Source organism: Camelus dromedarius, chromosome 19, assembly GCF_036321535.1.
Source record: "Camelus dromedarius isolate mCamDro1 chromosome 19, mCamDro1.pat, whole genome shotgun sequence".
NCBI lineage: Eukaryota > Metazoa > Chordata > Mammalia > Artiodactyla > Camelidae > Camelus > Camelus dromedarius.
Window position 1 is genome coordinate 22,114,660 of NC_087454.1, and position 21,550 is coordinate 22,136,209.

A 21,550-nucleotide genomic window follows, 5' to 3' on the forward strand; every position below is an offset into this window, starting at 1 on the left:
TTGTTGGCAGAACCAGGACCAAATGGCAGTCCCCCAGCCTACACCCCATGTGTATTCCCATCTCATCTGGGCTTGGGCTTCCTGGCTCTGCAATGGGGGAAGCTGGCACAGGTCGCCAGAGGGTGAGGGTGGTGAGCAGGCAAATGGACCAGAGGTGTTGTTTTCACCTCCTTGGCCTAACACTTGGCCGCATGAAGAAGGAAAAACAGTTGGAAGGAAGACCCCAGGCTCTCAGATGGAAAAGCAGCAAAGCAGAGACCATGGCAGGAGGGGGTACTTTGCAGAAGTGAGCCTCATGGCAGTGCCTCTGACCGATCTCATTTTCTCCTTCAGGCAGGGTTTGCTTTGGAGGAAGTAGAAGCTGAAACACAGCCCAGGATTGGAGGGGAACTCAGCCCTGTAATTGAGGCGCTTGGGATCGAGACTCAGGCCTGCCACAGACTTCCGGATCCTTGGGCTGGTCACCCAGCCTCTCTGGGCCTGGGATGTGGGGGCTTGATCTAATGGGGCGTCTCCTGTCACAAGACCCAGGTTCTAGAGCCACCAGGGATAGGTTCCAATGCCAGCTCAATCAAGCTCCCTTGACAAGCTTCATTTCCTCATCCAAAAAAGTAGGAGTCAAAGTAATGCCAGGTGTGGTAAGAGTCCGATGAGACAATGTGTGTGAAAGCCCTTGTAAAACTAAAAAATCAACACAGAGTACAGATTCCCCTCCTCCCAGGTATTCATTCTGAAGCTGAAATTACAAATGCTGAACTCTGCCCACAACCACATCTTCAATATAAAAGATTATGATGAGCAAACCACACCTCTTTGTTGTTCAGGATACAGAAATTCAAAGCCAAAACCAAAACACAAACACAAAATCTTTGGTGGGTGTTGAATTTAATACCAGCATCTCCTTAGGTATTCTGCCTGCATCTAAGGTACAGTGCCACTAGGTGGCGATGGCATACAGGCCCTGAGGTCTGTTCCAGGGCCCATTCCCTAAGGATCACCTCAAACGTCCCCCCTTTTTATACTTTGAGCAGCCTCACCAAAGGACCCACTGAGCCTCAGTTTCCTCATCTGTAAAATGGGGATAATAATACTAAATGAGATCTTATAAAGTCCTCCTATGCACAGGAAGACCCTCGGTAAATGTCTGCTTCTTTCCTAGCTGAGTGATTATGAACCTGGCTTTTAGAACCAGACTGCCTGGGTCTGAATCACAGCTCCACTACTGACCAGCTGTGTGACTTTGGGCAAATTACCTAGCCTTTCTGGGTCTTAGTGTCCCTGTTGGTGAATGGGGCTAGTAAATACCCATCCCTGGTAGTTCATATGTGTAAAGTGCTTACAAAGTACCTGGTCCAAGAAAAGTGCTCTGAGTTTGCCACTGCCTGTGTATGTGCTGGGGTGAACCCTCTCTCAAGCAGTCTGGGTCCTAACACTGGCACCTCCTAAGACTGAGTACCTTATCAAGATCATATGTCTTGGGGGCATTTTAACCCTCCAGGCATGAGTCATGGACAGAGAAAACCACAATTCCAAGACTCCTGATATCTTGGTCCCTGGATTCAAGGTGCAGCTGGCAACAGGCTCTGTCCACCAGGCAGGTGATGGGAAACCAACTTGCAAGTATGAAGCCAGTTGGTGGGAAGATAAGGAGGGGGCAGAAGGGGCTGTGAGGATCTTTTTAAAGTACTTTGGTCCTTTGGGGGTCTCCTGCTCACCTCTGTGCATGCTGCTGGGAGGCAGCTCAGAGAATAAAACACCCTGAGGCTATTGGGCCAATCGCTTTCCCCGTATTGTCCTGCCCCACCTCCATGCAGGTTTGCGGGGGGAGGTAGAGGAATCTGGTGACGACAGCACCTGACCAGAAGTCAGATCTGTTTTTAGCCCAGCTCTGTCACTGATGCACTGTGTGACCTTGAACAAGTCACTTTTCCTCTCTGGGCTTCAGAGTCCTGTTCTGCCAAAATTGGGACATACTCCCTGCCCTCCCTTTCCAACCAGAGATGTGGTGAGAGTAGAGAAACAACTCAAAACCTCACCTCCTCGAAGCCTTCCATATCGGACAGAACAAAGGAATCTAAGTCCTCCCCACCTCCCTCCATGTCTCTCAGGCTAAGCATATGACATGAATGACCATTTGCTCATTGATTGATTGGTTGATTCCATATGCTTGTTTGTGCTGGTCTGCCCTCCTGTCTGCATGTCCTCTTTGTCATGTCTGCATTTGCAACTCCACTGGGGAGAGCTGTGCCTGCCTCCTTGCTCAGAATGGCATGGAGAGGCTAGCAGAGGAGGCCTCTGACCAAGGGATGGCTTGGGGCTCTCAGTGGGAGCAAAGGCCCCTGGAATCCCAGGTGAGTCAGAACTTAATGGGACTGAGAAAAGTAAGTTGTTGGGGGAGATAAGACATGGGAAACACACTTGGAAAAGTGAAAACAAACTTTGTTTGCAAAAGTGCAAATGGGAGAAAGTCTTACTCTCTGGACAGGGGCACAAAATAAGAGAGGGAGAGGGAGACGAGGGAGGGTAGTTCAATTGGGAATCAATTTTCAGTTTTTCAGTTCAGTTTTGCAACCAGAAAATCTAGAAGGAAGCTAGTTTCATTTTAGGAAGCATAGAAGTTCTGGGTCAATTTCCAAAATAACATTTTATTTTGGATTACACATGGGCAGGAATGTGTGTGTGGGGGGTGTTTTCCACTCTCACTTTTTTTAGGACTTGGGGCCGCTAAGGTCTTAATTCAATGCTAGGCACATCTCAACTTCTTTTTTTACCTACAATTTTTATAGTTTTTTAAAACATTTATTATTATTATTTTTCTTAATGGAGGCACTGGGGATTGAACCCAGGACCCTGAGCCTGCTAAGCACATGCTCTACCACTGAGCTATACCCAAGCCCTCATATCTCATGTTCAAATGGAGTAAGCCTGGCTTGTCTGATCCCTCACCCCCTCTGTCCATCATCTGCCTAATCAGGTCTCCCTCTCCATTACCCTATGTACAACTGCCCCAAACAGTTCCAGCTTCCATGAACCCCTAGCCTCTCTCAGGACTCGCATTATGCCCCCATCCCCTGTGAATGCCCGTGCCCTTCCCGCTCCTGCATCCTCCACCAGATGCCTGGCTGCCAAGGGACATTAAGTGTCCTCTCTCTGTCAGTGCCCAGTGCTCTGGACTTCACTGCCTTTTCAAAACATACCCCTCCTGGGTTCTATTCCATCTACACCAAAACACCTCATGACACACTGAGCCAGGCCCACGTATTAGCAGGGGAGGGGTAGATTTTTAGTCTTTCCATCCTAGACAGCGTTTTAAGACCCTTTGGGAAAATTAGCCTATCACATTAGGAAAGTTCTGTCTAATGGGGAAATTTTGCAGTGCTGTTCTAGACCAAAAGGGAGATATTTGGGGGTGCATGTAGTCAATGATGATATAATAGACACCAATTATTGCACAACTGTTAGGATCCTGGCATAATGCTGGGCAAATTACATGCTTTATCTCATGCCAGCAACCCTATGAGGCAAGTTCAATTATCATCATAATAAATACAATGAAATTAACTGAGTACTTACCTCCTGAGTGGTTCCCCTGGATTGTTTTGTGTCCGACTCACAGCCTGTGAGGTAGGTGTTGCTGCTGCTCCATTTTCCGAACAAGGGAACCAAGGCATAGATCAGTTAAGTAACTTGTCACTATTAAGCTAAGAAGATAAGGAGCTATTAAAATCAGGAGACTGAACCTTGGTGAGTTTAAGTAACATGCCTATTTTTACCCAACAAACAAGTAACTAGGAAAGTCAATGTTCCCATTTTCCCCTCCACATGCTTATCATGCCTCCTCTTGGGGCAAAGGAAAATTCCAGGTAGAGGTGAGGACAGCTAGGACCCAGAACAGCTGCGGTGGGGATGGAGGTGGGACTACTACACCCCTTATGTGGAAGATGTCCAGAAATATTCTAGGACACAAGCCCCAGAATCCTGTCAAATGTCCCCTAGCTTTGCAGGCCTCTCTAATTCTTCCCTGCCTCCTTCCCCATCTGGCTCATCAGAATCCCAGCTATTGTTCAACACCCCATTGGAATGCTGCCTCCTCCAAGAAGACTTCCTGGATGGCTTTAGTTCAGAGCCCTCTGACCTTCTCTAGAACATTGGCTGTCTCTAGCCTGGCTTGTTCCAGTACCAGCAGGGAGGGTGGGCTGGTGCCAGCTTGGTGCATAGGCTATGTATGGACCAGAGTGGGCTGGAGAGAAACACAACAGCTGATGTGTGCCCTATGTCCTGTCTGGTTTACAAGGAAAGATATATTCTTCTGTCCCTCTATCCGTTCATCCTTGGGGTAGGTACTGCTGTCTGGCCTCTCTGACCAAGTATTGAGTTCTTTTAGACTCTTAACATCTGATATGCAGTCAGTGGTCTGAGGATTCTTTTTGAATGAATAAATGCTGCACTTGGGCATGCCTCTGAGTCACTGGGGCCATGAATTTCAGTGCCTCTGGTGAAGGAGGATGGAGAGGGAGGGCAGGAAATATAAATATGTGACCAGCCAGATGCAAACATTAGGGAATGGTGAGGTTTGTGGCAAACTAGAATCTGCTTACTTACTTGAGGTATTTACGATCAAATTCAGCAGGTGCCCCCAACTCCCCATGAATGGCTAGGACCTAATCTCTCCCTGACCACCTTCACTTTCTTTCCCTTTCTCTAGCTTTATTTTCCTACTTTGTGCATGTCACTTTAAAGCATATTCTATATACTATTCATTGTATTGAACATCTGTCTTCTCTCACAGATATGAACTACCTGAGGGCAGAGATTTGGTCTGTTTCATACTATGCTGTAGCCCAGACCCCCATCAATACCTGGCACATAGTAGGCTCTCAATAGATAGGTGTCAAATAAATCCTATTTATAAATCCAAGACAGTGCCTAGCATGTCTGCAGTGAACAGAGCTGCCCCAGTGCCCCCTGCAGTATGCAGGCTTCCAGAAGCATTCAGGGTTCAAGGCAGGAAGAGTGAAGGTGTTATAGGGTCACAACAAGCCCCCAGAGAGCCCCAAGGAGATGGCCTGGAGTCTGTCTTGGTGACAGCAGGTCCAGTTGGCACCAGGACAAGAGGGTTACTGACTATCCCGTGGAGTCAAGAGGGTACTTTTGGGAGGAGCTGATGTGGGTTGAGGGGTTATGGGTGCGAGGGTGGAGGAGGGGGCCGTCACTCCAGAGCACTGCTCACACATAAACCAAACATACCCACCACATACGCCCCCAGCATGTACCGGAAGATGCAGGATTAAGAGAGGCCGGAGGAATGTCCTAAAAGGTGGGGAAAGGGCAGAGAGGGGGAGGGGAGAGACACCCCGGGTCCCCAGCGCTCCTGCAGGAGGGCTGGGAAGGAGGGTGAAAGAGGGGTGCCCTCTGCACCCTCCCGCCTCACAGCCCCTCTGCCACTGCCGAGAGCACCCCCTTGGATGAGGGCGCCGGCCTGGGGGCTGGGGGTGCTGAGGGCCCCCCCTCGCCGGGCACCTCCTAAGCCGGTTGCTGCCTCCTCAGCAGCCGCGGCGCTTCCACCTGCGCAGGCACCGCGCCGCCCTGCGCCGCGCTGCCATTGGCTGGCTAAAAATGCCTCTCTAATCTGCGCCCATCTGTGCACGCCTCCTCCCTCATCCTCCCCGCGCCTCGTCGGCTCTGACCTTCCTCCTTCCCGCAGCCCCGGCGAGGTCTGGAGAGACGCGGTGGCTGCGGCGGCAGCGCAGCCTCTCTCCCCTGGGAAGTCGTCCGGGCTTGAGGCTGGGCCCCAGACGACCCGCTTTGCCCTGTAGCGCCGCCGATGTTGCCGGGCGCGCCTGCCCCCAGGTAGGGGGTCTGGCCGGTGGATAGAGGATGGGGAGGGAGGGCACCAGTTAAGAGAGTGCGTGTCTGCGGTGGGCACAGAGACTGACATCTCCCCCGCCAGAGCGCAGGGGAGGATCGGACAATTACCTGGAGAGAGGTGAGCACGCGGCTGGGGTTGCCAGGGTTCGCGGGCATCACCCAAGCAGTGTCAGAATGTCCCTGCTCTTGGCCCCCTGGGAGAGGGAGCTGGCGAAGGCCTTTGCCCTGGAGAAAACGCAGGAAATAGGTTCCTTGGGAAGGTGGGACCTAGGTCCCTGGGGTCTGAGTCTCTGGCCTGGCTTGTTCCAGTACCAGCAGGGAGGATGGGCTGGTGCCAGCTTGGTGCGTAGGCTATGTATGGACCAGAGTGGGCTGGAGAGAAACACAGCGGCTGATGTGTGCCCTATGTCCTGTCTGGTTCACAAGTAAAGATAATTTCTTCTGTCCCTCTATCTGTTCCCCCACAGCTGGTCTGAGAGTGGGGAGAGGAGAAGGAAGTGATGATAAATGGCCCACAGATACAGCAGAAGCCATGGTCTGTCTGGCACTGCCCTCCCTCCCCTGCCCCCCCCCCCCCCAGGCCACTTGCTGCCTCTTAGAACTCTCTTCTTATTTTTACCTTACTGGAGGCCATGAAAAACTTAAAAGGTCATCAGAGTGTGAGGGACACAGTGGCAAACCACAGAGCTTGGCCAGACGCAGCTTCAAGCCCCAGCTGCCCCCCACCCTCCACCGCCCTGCTTTGCACCCCACGTGCAGTGACACATGTGGCCGCTTTTCTCTGGGCACAACCATAAATAACTCATGTTGCCCTGGCTCTGGCATAGCGGGGTGCAAACAGAGCTGTCTGTCAATTATTTTGGAGGTTCTATCCCTCACCTACCTGGCCTTCCCATCACATGTCCATAAGCCACTCACAAGCCACCCTCTCCAAGCAGCTTCCTGATACCCTAGTGAGATCCTTGCCTCCTGCCCTGCGTTCTCCAACCTAGTCTGCCTTGTGGTTTGGTTATTTATGCCTTGTCTGTCGCCTGCTAGACTGGAAGTGCTTTCGGGTAGGAATCTGTCTGATTCATCTATCATCGCCCCTGCACCTGACCAGGGTCTGGCACCAAGTAAATGTTTGTGGAATGAGTGAATGAATCAACTTGAACTCTGGGAAATAGCTGGCATCCTGAAGAAGGAGGGGGGCCCTCTTTGGCTTTCCTCCTATCCCCCAGGACTAAAGAGCTACCAAAAACAGATAGTCCACTGAAGCCAATCCTGGACCTGGAAGCCATGGGCAGCTGTGGCATTTGGAGATAAACACAGCAGTCCCAGTGGCTCCAGAGGGTCTTTTGGGGCCCTTGGTTTGAGTCCCTGGCTGGTCCAGGCTTAGTGGAAGGCCTGGGTGAAGGTCTGGCTCAGGGCCCTGAGTTGGCACTTTCTTCCTGGGTGCTAAGCTCAGACCACCGGTGTCTGTCCCTGTCCTAGCTCTTGAGACAGTCCTGGTCCACATCAGGGAATCCAGGAAGACCCAAGCCAGGCCATCCTCAGCCTCTGAGGCCCTCATGGCAAGCTCTGAACAGATCTTACTATTGTGTGAAGAAGCAAACCCAGCCCAGAAGAGGAGGCTGCCAACAAGGGTTCTGGCCTAGCCACAAGGCCTGTGTCTGGGACATGGACATTTCCAGAACTCTTTCCCAGCCCCTGTTGCTCATTTGACAGCCGTGCTGATAAGAAATCTGTGAGATGTTCTCCTCATCCTACAGAGTGGGTGCTGAGGCCCAGAAAGGGTCGGCAGTAGAGCCAAGGGTGGCGCTTACTTCCCGGCTCCAAGTCCAGTGCTCTCTCCACTGGGCTTGAGGGAGCTGGGGAGAGGCCCCGGGCTCAGGTCACAATGTCCAGTTGTCCTTGAACCCAGAAGTTCCTTCCTCTGGCCTGGCTGTGTCCTTGCCCCTAATAATGGAGAGAGTAAGGGAGTGATGCTTCAGGGCTAGGGGGAGGAAGTGGAGGGCGCTTTGGTTAGTGCCTGTAAGTGGTTGGCCCTGAGGATCTTGAGGGAAAGGATGCAGTAATAGTAGTAAAAACTAACAGTGCACAGCATTTGCCCCATGCCAGGCTTTTCAACTATTTTTCATGTATTGACTCATTCAATCTTCACATTAATCCAACGAGGTGGGTACTGTTTTTACTCCCATTTTACAAATGAGAAGACTGAGGCACAGAGAGGTTATGTGTCCAAGGTAACACAGTTTGAAATTAGAGGAGCTAGGATTGGAACCTAGGCTCCAGAATCCCTTATTCCCTAATATATTCTCTAATGCGAGGGTAAGGCCGCTGTGGACCTGGCTGCTGGGGGCCTGTTGACTTCATGGAGACACAGGTTTTAGGTACTCCATGGCTAATGTCCATGCACGGCAGGTGGTATGTGCATGATTACGAGTGCTTCTGATGGCTGTGGGTGCTCACAGTGGTAACACCCATATCAGTGGGTCTCTGAGCACCTACTGCGTTGCAGGCAGGTCAAGTGATCTGTCACTTCCCTGCTCTGTATCTTTCAGTGGCTCCCCATTGCCCCAAGAACAAAGCGCAGTCTCCCTCCTGTGGCCCTGCTACCCTCCCCAAGCCTGGGCCTCCTCTCCCTTCTCACCCTCCCTCTGCCCTCCAGCTACTCTGAACTGTTTACAGTTCCTCAAATAAATCACACTTCTCTCACCTGCAGGCCTTTGCACAAGCTGTTCCCCTGCCTAGAACACGCTCCCTCCCCCTACTCCCTGCCCATCCCTTCTCACCCTTAGGGGTCTGCTGAGATTTTTCTTCTTTCCAGAAGCTTCCATGAACTGCTCCTCCCCACACCCAGCTCACCTCACCTCACACAATATCCTCTCTGTCTTTTGATGGTTCCCCCCTCCCCATCTGTGGAGTCCTTGACAGCAGTGTCTGTGTCTTGCTCCCAGTGTCCCCAGTGCCTTGCAGAGTAGCCTAGCTCCTACTTGTGGAATGAGTTAGCAAATGTTGGTCCCCATCATATACTTTCTCTCCTCACCAGTCTCAGGACCTTTTTAGCATTCATCTCCCTAAAGGAGACAAGGACCCATTTAGAATTTGCATATGACTGCCCAGCAAGGACAAGCTGGCAGTGGAAAGCCTTCAGTGGAGAAGTGAAACTGCCTGTGGGCCTGGCAGGACAGGGGAGCTTGCTGGGGGCTGGCATTTGATGACTTGGAGGGAGTCCTCCCTGGAGAAGCAGTGGGGAGAGATGGGGGAGGTGGGGGCATGTCAGGTAGGTGGAGGGCTGCTCAGTTTGGTTTTACATTTTTCTTAAAGAAAAAAAAAGTTTGTATTATTATTTTTTAATTACCAAAGTAATATGTGCTTATGTGGAAAATCTAGAATGTACTGGAAAGCCAAATTAAAAAAAAACTCATTGGCTAGCACTAGGCCCACTTTCTGTGGACACTTTATGGCTGGTTTCCAGTCAGGGGCCCTGTGGACTGGAGGGGGAGGGTGGACACTGGAGACCCGGTGGGGCAGGTTAGGGTCCCAGGATGGGAGTATCATCAGGCCAGGGAGTGATCCCTGGGCCTGTGGACAGCTGGGGAAGAAAGCAGGAAGGGTAGAGAGAGAAGACTGGCTCTGATGCAGGCCCCACAGGGCCCCCCGGGGTGCTCAAGCTGGAGGAGCCCTTTAGAGTTGCTTTGGAGTGGTTGGGCTTTAGGACCTCAGCATCCTTCTGGCACTGGGTGTGGCCCGGGGCCTGTCCTTAGGCAGATGTCTCTGCCAAAGCCATAATCCCTGAAGGGGCTGCCAGCTGAGGGTCCTGTGCTGATCATACCCCCAACAAAGGTTCATCACTGGAAAAGATGGGTGGGAGGGTGGGAGACAGGCCAAAGGGAGAAGAAGACCAGCAGGAAACTGGCCCCCCATGGCTCTGGAAGGATGGCAACTCTAATGCTGGGAAGTTGGTGGGGCTGTCTCCCAGGTGGGGGGCAGATGGCCTCGGCTACTATTTAAAAATCAGTGATATTTAAACACTGGCGGGGGCTGTAGTCAGCTTGCCAGATAAACTCCAGGATGCTTGGTTAAATCTGACTTTCAGATAAACAACAAATTTGGCGGGTTGTTTTTTTTTTTTTGGAAGTATAAGTATGTCGCAAATATTGCCTGGGATGTTCTTGTACTAAAAATTTTATATGTTGTTTATGTGAAAGTCAAATTTAACTAAGTGTCCTATATTTTCATTTGCTGAATCTGGCCACCCTAGACTGGGTGAGGGAGGGAGCCTAGGGTCCGAATTTTCTCTTTTGTATTGGGAGAGGGGCCACTGGATACTTGTTTTGAAGTTGTCAGTTTTTTAAAAATTGTGTCCATTTTCAGAAAGTAATGACATTTTTTAAAGTTTTGCATCTGTGAACTGTTTCTGTTCATGGTCTGTAGAGTAGCTTCCCATTTGTGGATTTTGGCTCCCTAGTGCTGCTCAGAAATAATAAAATCCATCCTCTCACTTACTCAGGAGGGACAAAAGGAGATTGGATGATCAAGGGTGGAGTCACTCAATAAGGTTAATCCACTGGAGAAATAAGTTATCATCATAATTAAGCTCTTAGGTGGCAGAGGGTGTAGGAAACTGGACCTCTCCCATTAGCCAGGAGAATAGGTTGGCACTACGTTTTCGGCAATAGCTACCAAAGTTTTAACCTGGCAGTCCCACATCCAGGGGTTTCTCCCACAGGAGCCCTCTTGGTAGCGTGCAAAGAGAGCTGGGTGGAATGGACTGTGTGGCAAAGCTTTACTTATGTCCCTCAGGAGGGTTGGTGGTATAATCAGGACCTCTCGAGATGCTGTGATTTTAGGCAGCTGTTCATTCTTTGCTTTGGTCAGTGAATGTCTTCTGTGTGCCAGGCACTGCTTTAGGTGCTGGGGACAGAGAAGAGAACGGGGCAGAGCTTAATACTAGGGTGGAAATACGGTCAGAATGTATTGGCAAGTTAAACAAGTGACTCTGGAGAACAATGTGTTTAGTATGATTCTTGTTTTAAAAATATACATATATATCCTCATGCTCACATTTGCATAAAAATGTCCAGGAGGCATCTCTGGGGCAGGTATTAGGAGGTCAAGTGTCAGGCAAGATGGAGAATGTTTCCTCTTTATTTTAGCATCCTGTGCTGTTTGCATTTTATGCAACAAACATCATTATTCCTACAAAGCTTAATTAGAACACCATTTCCTAATACCTGGGACTTTTCTTACACATCTAAAAAATGAGCATTTACATTTCATTCCCTTCAAATACAAATTTGATGCCATTTGAGTCAGATGCTGCCACTTCGGTTTGAAGAATTTTTATTTGTGGCTGGTTTCCAACTGGTCCCCTCGTGGCCTGGTTTTTCCTCTCCCAGTCTTTTGGTGGATGAAACCTACTGGGATGAGCAAGGAGGTAAGGTAAATGTGGGTAGCAGGAGGGCTGCAGAAGGAGAATCTCAGAAGCCAAGTGTCCATGAAAGTGGAGATTGAGCATCATGGTGTGTGTGGCACTGGGATGTCCTGTCGGGGGCACAGAAAAGGGAGGCCGGCCCTGGATGGCAGTGCCAGGGGGCCTGAGAACCTCTGACATGTGCCAAGCACTGTTTTATTTATCCATATTTATTAACTCATTTAATCATCTCAGTAACCCATGAGGTTATCCCACTTTACAGACGTGGAAACTGAGGTTAAGCGAGTTGCCTGACACCATACTGGCAAATAAGTGGCTGAGGCAGGATTCACACCCATGCAGTCTGGATCCATAGGCTGTGCTCTTAACCTGGATGCCCCAGCACCTCTCATCAGGGAGTGGGGATGACCACTTCTCCCAGAGTTGGGAGGCAGGCCTGCTCCTAGAGATGGGGGCTGATTGATCATGGAAGGTCTTCTGCAGGAGCAGGCCTGGAAGGAAGGGATGGTTAGATTCAGAGAGGTGGAAGGTGCCTTCCAGGAAAAGTGACATCAAGGACAATGATGCAGAGTTTGGAATGTGACAGGTGGGCCTAGGGGTGGGGAGGAAATCAGCACAGGAATCCAAAGGAAGAAGTAGGAGATGAAGCCATGGTCAAAACACCAATTCAAGCAGACACACACATCCCAGTGTTCATGGCAGCACTATTTACAATAGCCAAGATATGGAAGCAACCTAAGAGCCCATCAATGGATGAATGGATAAAGAAGATGTGGTACATATAGACAATGGAATACTACTCAGACTTAATAAAGAAGGAAATTCTGCCATTTACAGCTGTGCGGATGGATCTAGAGAACATTATAATTTGTGAAAGAAAGTCAGAGAGAAAGACAAATACTGTATAATATCACTTAAATGTAGAATCTAAAAAAATAATACAAACAAATGTATACAGAAAACAGAAGCAGACTCACAGATATAGAAAACAAACTAGTGGTTACCAGTGGGGACAGGGAAGTGGGGAGGGGCACATTACAGGGAGGGGATTAAGAGGTACAAACTATTATGTATAAATTAGATGAGCAACAAGGTTATAGTGTATAGCACAGGGAATTATAGTTGTGATCTTGTAATAAATCTTAATGGGGTATAAACTATAAAAATACTGAATTGCCGTGCTGTACACCTAAAACTAATATTGTAAATCAACTATTCTTCAATAAACAATTACAAAAAAAAACTCCCAGGAGAAGGGGGCATCTGTGAGCCATTAGCAGCCAGCTACTGCAGTGGCTGGGGGATGGGTGCCCCATCTGATAAAGGGGCGCTGACAGCACCACCTCCACTTCCACACCCACTTCTGCTTTGAGCCCTTCCCGTAGCCTATGATGAAGGTATTTGTTAATTACTATTATTCCCATTTGATAGATGAGGAGGCTGAGATGGGGGGGCAGGGGGTGACCTACCTGGGGTTGCACAGCCAGGAAGGGGGCAGACCTTGGATTTGGGCTCAGATTCTTATTTGGGATCATCTGATTAGTAGATTAATTGTCTTAGGGGCTACTTGTTCCAAGTTTTACTCCCAAGCATTCATTCACCAAATAAGTACTGAGTGCTCTGTGCCCAGACAGAACTGGGCACCAGCCATTCAGTGGTGAATGAAACCCACCTCACCCTTGCCCCCTGGAGCTTTCACTCTGTGGTTCTGTCCAGGATTTAGCTGACCCCTCACCCCACTTAACCACTGCTGAGCCCTCGGCAGCCCCAACTTCCATAATGACAACACATGATGTTTGTTGAGCACTTACTGTGTGCTGGGCCCTGCACAAGGCTCCTTGTGCTGAGAAGCTCATGTCCCCTTCCTAGCACCCCACTTTCAGATGGGTAAGCTGAGGCTGCAGAAGGGCTTAAGGCTCCTGGTCAAGGTTCCTCCATAAGTGTGTTACTGAGCCAGGATCCAAAACGTCCTCTGAACAAGGCTCTCTCCACTCCTGCCTCCCCTCCCCTGGCCCCACCCACAGCAGGATATCTTGTGTCACCTCTATCAGCAGATTCATCGGACACCAGGCTGCCACTGCCGCCTGCTCTCCGAGTGTTGGGTGACTGGCCGCCGTCTCACCTGACCCACTTGGCCCTGCCTCAGATGAGGCACCTCTGATGGGAGGCCTCCCCGCCCTACAGGGCCCAGGATCCCTGCCTCGGCCCCTCTTCCCAGCCCCTTTGTCACTGGCCCTGACTGGCTGGGTGGGCCCTTCTGCCAGCCCCGGCTGGGCTTGGGCATTGCCCACACCCCCACCTTGCACCAGCTGGTCTGGTAAGCCGCAAAGCTAGCTCAGCTCAGGTGCCCCTGGACAGGGTGGGGGGCTGGGTGGCAGATCACAGTGGGCTTCCTTCCCTCCTCACCACTCCTCAAGCAGGGCCAGGACAAGCCTGGCAGGGAGAAATCAAGTCACAACATTTCCACCTGAGGGGTATAAGGGTGGGGAGGGCCCCCACAGACTGCCTTGGTGATGGGCGTCTATGAAGCAGTAGAATGGGGTTGAGCACCCCAGCCTGCATCAGCTCCAGATCCTTGAGTCCCCCTCCTGCTCTTCCTCAGACCCCCTGACTGCCCCACCCACCAGGCCATTCTGAACCAATGTTCAGGTGAGCTCCGCAGCGGAGCTGGGCCTGTGTCCTGAACCTCAGGCCTGGAGGCACCTGTGTGCCCTGGCAGAACTCTGGGAATCTTTGTGCAAATTTTGGAAGCAAAATAGCATACAAAGCACATATAGGTAAGTCTATCTCCCTATTGGTGTGGCCAGTGGAGTGGTTACTCTGCTCACAGCCTGGCCCGGGTGGCTGGAGTGCTGTGGTCCACAGGGACATCTGTGTTCCCAGGAGTGGCAGGGGGGCTGCAGGGGCCAGAAGAGGTGGGGAGTCCTGAGAGCTGTGGCCATCCCACCTTTGCTGCAAGTTAACATCAGGTTTCCACCACGTTTTCCTCCCCACCGGATGGTGTTTTCTAATTTGAACATTTTGTTTGCTAGACTTCTATGAAGAACTTTCCCCCTTCACAAATTTTATTATTCTGAAATTGGTATATACAGTAGGATAAAGGCTTGATTCTTTTCCTTTATCGAGTTTTAGAGAAATGAGCTGATGTGAATATTTTTCCCAGTTTTAAAATATAAAAGTGGGGGTGCTCAACAGTAGAGCACATGCTTGGCATGCCTGAGGTCTGGGTTCAATCCCCAGTACTTCCATTTAAAAATAAATAAAATAAAATATAAAAGTGTATAAAATAGGTTATACATTTTAACAAATTACTATAAAGCCCACACCCAAGTCACCACCATCTAGGTCATTGGCGGTAGCACCAAAAGTCCCCCATGGAACCTTCCCCACCACAAGCCCCTCCCTCTCTGGAGACCCACCACTAAATAGTTGGGGTTATTAGCTGCTTTGTTTTTGGTTTTACCACATAAGTATGCATCCAAAGCCAAATAGTTGTGTCTGCTTTTGAATTTTAATTCACGGGATTATGTAGTTTTCTATGTCTGGATTTTTTTCAATTAACATTTTCTTTTTACCATGCATGCATCTGGGTTGTTCTTTGTAGTGGTCATCCTTTCATTGTTTTTATCGTTGCGTAGTTTTCCGACACGTGAATATACCGGGATTTACTTATCCAATTAACTGTTTACAGACATCAGGGTTGCTTCTGACTGTGGCTGTTGTGAAAACTGCTGTTCAGAACCTTCTTATCTATGTCTTGGGGTAAATATGTGCCTGCAGTTCTGCAGGGTGTATTCCTCGGAGTGGAATTGCTGGGTCACGGAGTAGGTGTATCTTCCAACCTAGTAGATAACACTAAACTGTTTTCCAGAGTGCTTGTACCAGCTCACAAGCAGTGTGTGAGCGGCTCCACGTTCTTGCAGATATTTGGTTACTAGCAGACTTGTTTTTGTTTTGTAGAATTTGATTTTTATTGTCATCATGGATTTTTATAAATTTGATGAGTTTCAGTCCTTGTATTTATTATTCTCAGTGATGCTCAAATTGTCCCACCTTTGGCCAGTGGGAGCCTCTTGAAGTTGATTCTGGCACCATTCATACAACTACACGGGGCTTTGAAAGTGTCCTCGCTTTCTGGAATGAAGATGTTCCTGGCTCCTCAGAGCTGCAACCGGCCATTTCTCCAAAGAGCTGAATCTTTGTATATATATACACACACATATATATATGTATGTATGTATACATGCATATGTATATACACACACATATACACATTTGAACATTGAGATATATTTCATATACCATAATTTTCACCTTTGAAAAATGTATAATTCAGTGGCTTTCAGCACATTGATAAAGATGTACAACTGTCACCACTAATTCCAGAATATTTCCATCACCCCAAAAAGCCCCATACCTGTTAGCAGTCACTCAATTCCCCCTCCCTCAAGCTCCCAGCAACCACCAATCTACTTTGTCTCTATCAATTGCCTGGATATTCCATATAGATGGAATCACATCTTTGTGCCTGGCTTCTTTAATTTAACATAATGTTTATAAGGTCCAGCCATGTTGTAGCATGTAACATTACTTCATTCCTCTTTATGACTGAATAACATTACATTGTGTGGATATACACATTTTATTTATCCATTTATCCACTGATAGACATTTGAATTGTTTTCACTTTGGGGTTATTATTCATAATGCTTCTGTGAACATTTGTGTACAAGTTTTTGTGTAGCCATGTTTTCATTTCCCTTGGATATATAGCTAGGAGTAGAATGGTTGGGTCACATAGTAACTCTGTGTTTAACCTTTTAAGGAACTGCCAGACTGTTTTCTAGATTGCACCATTTACATTCCATCCAGCAATGTGTGAAAGTCCCAGTTACTCCTCATCTTCACCCACTTGTTATTGTCCAGCTTTGTCATCACAGCCATCCTAGTGCTTGGGAAGTGATATTTCATTGTGGGTCTGATTTGCTTTCTCTAAGTGACATAATATTGAGTATCTTTTCCTGTACTTATTGGCCTTTTGTATCTTCTTTGGAGAAATGTCTTTTCCTATCCTTTGCCTATTCTTAAATTGGGTAATTTGTCTTTTTCTTGTTGAGGTTTTTTAGATACTAGACCCTTGTTAGAGATATTTGCAAATATTTTTGCCCCATTTCTGTGGATCCAGTTCATGGCGAATGGTTTAGAGACTCGGTCTGGGTGTTGGAGGCATTAGGCTTTTTGAATTCTAGAAACCAACCTAAGGACTCACGTGTAGCCTCAGCAGCTCTGAGCAGTCAGGCCTCGCTTGACACTGGCACTGAGACTCAGATGAGGGAGGTGGTCTGCTCCAAAGCACCCCGCTGCTATGTGGCTGTGGGGCACCAGAGTCAGGTCCCTAGTTTAGTTCCCATTGCTCCTCTTGGGGTCCTCACTCCAGCCCAACCCACACCCTCCAAACCCCCAAATTTAACCATTCCTTTTCCCTGGGTGCCCCCCACTCTGCTTTGTTGCTCTCAGCTTCTCTTAAAAAAAAAGCCTTCTTTAGCTGCCCCAGCCCAGAGAGGTCCTCCAAGGATGAGCTCCTGTGGCCTCAGGAGGTGGGAGGTTGAACTTGGACACACTGGCAATGGTCAAATTTGGGAAAAACCAAGTTCAACCGAGGTAAAGAGTTTTCTTTTTATTTATTTATTTATTTATTTATTTATTTATTTATTTATTTATTTATTTATTTATTTTGTTGTTGTTGGGGGAGGTAATTAGGTTTTTTTAATTTATTGATTGACTTAAATGGAGGTTCTGGAGATTGAACCCTGGACCTCCTGCATGCTAAGCATGCACTCTACCAGTTGAACTATACCCTCCCCCCAAGAGTTTTCTTTACTGCAGGACTTCAGCCCACTCTTGTGTATTGTGAATGTTAAGGAATCTAATTGACAAAACTTAGAAGCAACCATGACATCCTGTAATAGATGAATGGATAAATAAACTGTGGTACACCCAGACAATGGAATGTCATTCCGTGATAAAAAGAGATGAACTATCAAGCCATGAAAGACATGGAAGAAACTTAAAAGACATATTACTAAATGAAAGAAGCCAGTCTGAAAAGGCTACCAACTGTACGATTCCAACCAAATGACATTCTGGAAAAGGGAAAGCTACATAAACAATAAAAAGATCGTGGTTTCCAGGAGTTTGGTGAGAGAGAGGGAGGGAGGAATGAATAGATGGAGCATAAGGGATTTTTAGGGCAATGAAATTATTCTGTATGATACTATAGAGGTGGCAACATGTCATTATGCATTTGTCAAAACCCATAGAATGTACAACATCAGGAGTGAACCCTAATGTAAACTATGGACTTTGGTTGATAATAATGTGCCCATGTTGGTTCATTGATTGTACCAAATATACCACACTGATGAGGGATATTGAGGGTAGGGGAGTATGTATTTGTGGGTGGGGAGGGCTATACGGGAACTCTCTGTATTTTCTGCTCAGTTCTGCTGTGAACCTGAAACTGTTCTAAAAAATAAAGTCTATTAATTAAAAAAAGTAACACTGGGGAGTGTTACCAAGGAAAAATAGAACAGGGGTAAGGGGCTAGGGAGTGACAGGGATGGGCTGGCTGTTTTAGATGATTTGGGATCAGGGACATTGATCAGAGACCACAACAAGGCAGGAAATAAGCCTGTGGACATCAGGGGAAGAGCATCGCAGCACAGGGAGCAGCCAGTGCAAAGGCCCTGAGGCAGGAAAGAGCCTGATTTGTGTGAGGGACACAGAAAGGACAAACTGGCAGGCGGGGAACAGGGGTGGGGAGAGTGGTTGGAGGTGAGGAAAAGCAAACAAATTTGGACCCTCCTTGTTGGCCTGTAGGCCTGGCAAGCCTGAGGAACTTGTTTTCAGCAACATGGTGAGACACTGGAATGGGGTGGGGGTGGGCTTCAGCAGTGGTGTGACATATCAAAATTATATTTATATTTTAAAAAGATGACTGTTGGAATATTAACTACTATGTATATAAAAATAGATAAAAAAACAAACTTCTGTATAGCACACAGAACTATATTCAATATCTTGTAGTAACCCTTAATGAAAAAGAATATGAAAACTAGTATCTATGTATGTGTATGACTGGGACATTATGCTGGGCATCAGAAATTGACACATTATAACTGACTGTACTTCAATTAAAAAACAAAAAAAGATGATTGTTGGGTAAACAGAAGGGGCAAGGCTGAAAGTAGGGAGAGCTTTTAGAAAACTACACTGCCCTCCAAGTGAGATGATGGCAGTGTGGACCCACAGGTTTCTAAATCCAGGAGGCTGGGTTCTGGGTCTGTTGAAGGAGAGTAAATGGAATGTGGAGATGAGGGAAGGAGAGGAACCTAGGTCTTTGAGCATTTCCGTGAACAGTGGTGTCCTCTTCTGAGATGGAGAAGACCAGGGATGGAGCAGGCCCGGGAGCAATTAGGAGTTCTGCTGGGACATGTCTACCAGTTCAACATCCAAATGGGACATTGAGGAGCTGGTTGGATTTAGGAGGCAGAGTTTAGTGGCAGAGTTGGAGCTGGACATAGAAGAGGGAGGTATTGAAAGCCACAGGCTGGATGAGATTTCCTTGAAACTCCATGTAGATGGGAGGAGGACAGGCCCCAGGACCAGGTTGGGGTGTGGTGTCAGAGAAGTGAAGGGGCCCACGGGTGTCAGGGCCAATGGGGTGACTACTGAGCGTCAGTAGGAGGAGGATTAGACAGGGACCAGGGGCTCTGGCACAGTGGGGGTCAGAGTAGTCAGTGAGGGCCAGAGCCCGATGGGAGGGGCTTCAGGAGGGAGTGGAGACTGGGCATATGGACGGCCTTCCCAGGAGTGTCCTCTACAAGCCAGGGAGCTGGCCCATGGGGCTGGAGCTGAGGGCAGCATGCCATCTGCAGAGGGAATTTTTTTAGTGAGAGTAACACCGCCCTGTTTCTCCCTTGATGGGAAAGATCCCAAATGTAGGGAAAACCTGATCATGATCATGTGGGAGAGTAGGGAGAATTGCTGGAGGATGCAGTTGAGCCAGGAGGGCAGCGGCTGGTGCCCAGTGGGAGGGAGGCAGAGCCCAGGGGTGGGGAGCAGGGGCCTAGGGGTGCGAGTGTGGGCCATCCCCCTAGGCTGCTCTCAGGTTCTCAGAAGCAGCAGCACAGCTGTCAGGTGACAGTGTGGCAGGAGGAAGTGTCCTGACCGCATTCTCACAGCGGCTGTGTAAAGCAGGTGCCATCACTCCCGCTTTGCAGATGAGGAAATGGGTGCAGGGGTAATTTGTTGGGGTGGGGCAGGACTGGGATTTTGAGCAGGGCCTGGCGAATTCCAGGGGTACCCCCCTGGGGGTTCCTAGGGGAGTGTGGATATCAGGATGTGAGGCTACATCTCGCTCTTCCAGCCTCCCCGCCGAGGGCAGCCCTTCACCTGCAGTGGGACACCAGGACCAGACAGGGGAGGCGACTGCCCCTAGTCACACACAGGGTAGGCCCAGTGGACTCCCTGGGAGCCAAACCTAAGCCAGGAATCTGGTTGTCACCTGGTCCCCATATGCTCCCATCCTAATGGGGGGCCCTGATGACTTTTAGGATCCCTAGTACCAGTCCATTTGGAGCCTGTGTCTAATAGCCCTTGAAATACCGGGGTACTCCTTTTCTCCATGATGGTTTCCTTTATAAATGGCCATGGAAGTCCCTCTGGGGAGGGCCTGGTGGAATCATTATCATATATTCTTGTTCTGGGGTCACAGGGCCCTTACTCCTGGACACCTGTCCTCTCCTTCAGTCAGGTGGACCTGAAACCTTGCTCAGGTCTGGAAATTGGGCAAGGGATCATGGATTTTTTTTTTATTAGGGTGCAGCCCTCAGTTCCCCAACCATCAGGCCTTGGTTTCTTGAATACAGAGAGTGGGCAGTGTGCTGGTTGACCACCCATCTGGCTTGCCCCTGGGGACGCCGGGTTCTAGTAACCATTTCCATAGCTCTGCGGGTCAGGGCCTCCCAGCTGCCACTCTGACCTCACCAATAGTTGTCATACTCGCACCCACCTTCTGACCAGTGAGTGCTGCCACCTGGCCTCCTATTCAGGGATCCTGTCATCAATGATGTCAGGGGCCCAGTTCTGTAACAGCAGCTCCTACTCTCATGTCCTGAGACATGGCATTTCTACTTCTTGTGCTGTGACATCACTTTCTCTAAGCAGTGTGTTAATAGTCTTCTGTCTTTCCGCATTCTTACCAGGGTGTTAATTCTTGTATGTGGATTAACACTCCTTCGTCCAACTCTATGTCCCCACCTTGGTCCAGCCCTTCAAATCGCATCCCCCCTGTGCTTCCCTGGTTCTGCCGGTGCATGGCTCCCTCCCGCAGCTGCCTCCTGCAGCTGAGGTGTGACTTACCCAGCTCTTGCTCTGATGGTCAGGAGGGGAGGGGGCGGTTCGGAGGGAGGGTCCTTGGCATCATGGGCATTCTGGGCTCTGAGGGGGTCACTTCCAAGTCCCACTTTCCCGAGCAGGGCCTGACCTTGGTGCCGCAGACTCATCCTGAGCTGAGAACTCAACCTTCTCTGACATTCTGCTCTGCTTGTAATTAAGCCCTGCGCCTTCATCTCAGCTTTTCCCTCCCCTCCAGCTGCAGGAGAGGAGCATTTTTATGCATCTAAGGAGGCCCTTGGCTTTCACATTTGGCCTTAAATTAGTGATTAATCACTCTCAGCCTTTTAGAATTGTCTTTCTCCAGTGTACGAGGGCCCCCAGCAACAGCCAGCTCATTCCGTGGGCTTTATAATTAATTACTCCTCCCCTAGCCTCTCAAAATCCAGAGAGACAACCCCTGCTCCCCTCTCCCTCCCCCCTCCTTCCTTCCCCCCTCAGGCCTGTGTCAACCAGTTATTGGATGTGAGCTGCCCACTGGGAGCAGCTGCCAGGAGGCCTGTAAGGTGGAGGGCAGTCCTGGGGGAGGGACTCAGACTTGTCAGCAGTAAATACTCCCCGCAGCTGGGGGATGGGGTACTTTTGTCCTAAAGCGGGGCTTCTGGACAGCACAACACACATCACAGCATGCAGTTTACTTAGTTTTTCAGCTGCTGGTGGCTGTTTGGGTTGTTGAGGGGCTAATGAGAATCCCACTGCTGTGAGATTTGTGCACATGCCTTTTGGTGTGCACTCCTCACTGTTGGATGTATACTCAAGAGTGGAACTGTTGGTCTGAGGTATATGTGTGCTGGACTTCAGTAGATA

At 49.1% G+C, this 21,550-nt stretch overlaps 1 protein-coding gene across 4 annotated transcripts in view; it reads left to right on the forward strand.

The window, feature by feature from the left end:
* The first annotated feature begins 5,685 nt into the window (after nt 1–5,685).
* Nucleotides 5,686–21,550, forward strand: part of PACSIN1 (protein kinase C and casein kinase substrate in neurons 1) — a 44,142-nt gene continuing 28,277 nt past the window's right edge. For 2 of the 4 annotated variants that reach the window (XM_010994520.3, XM_031434898.2), the window contains exon 1: nt 5,686–5,850. The gene's annotated coding sequence lies outside the window, so the exon portion shown is untranslated. Of the gene's footprint in view, nt 5,851–5,875; nt 5,987–21,550 lie in introns of those variants that run through there. The other 2 variants (XM_064476399.1, XM_031434899.2) reach the window with 2 other exon arrangements.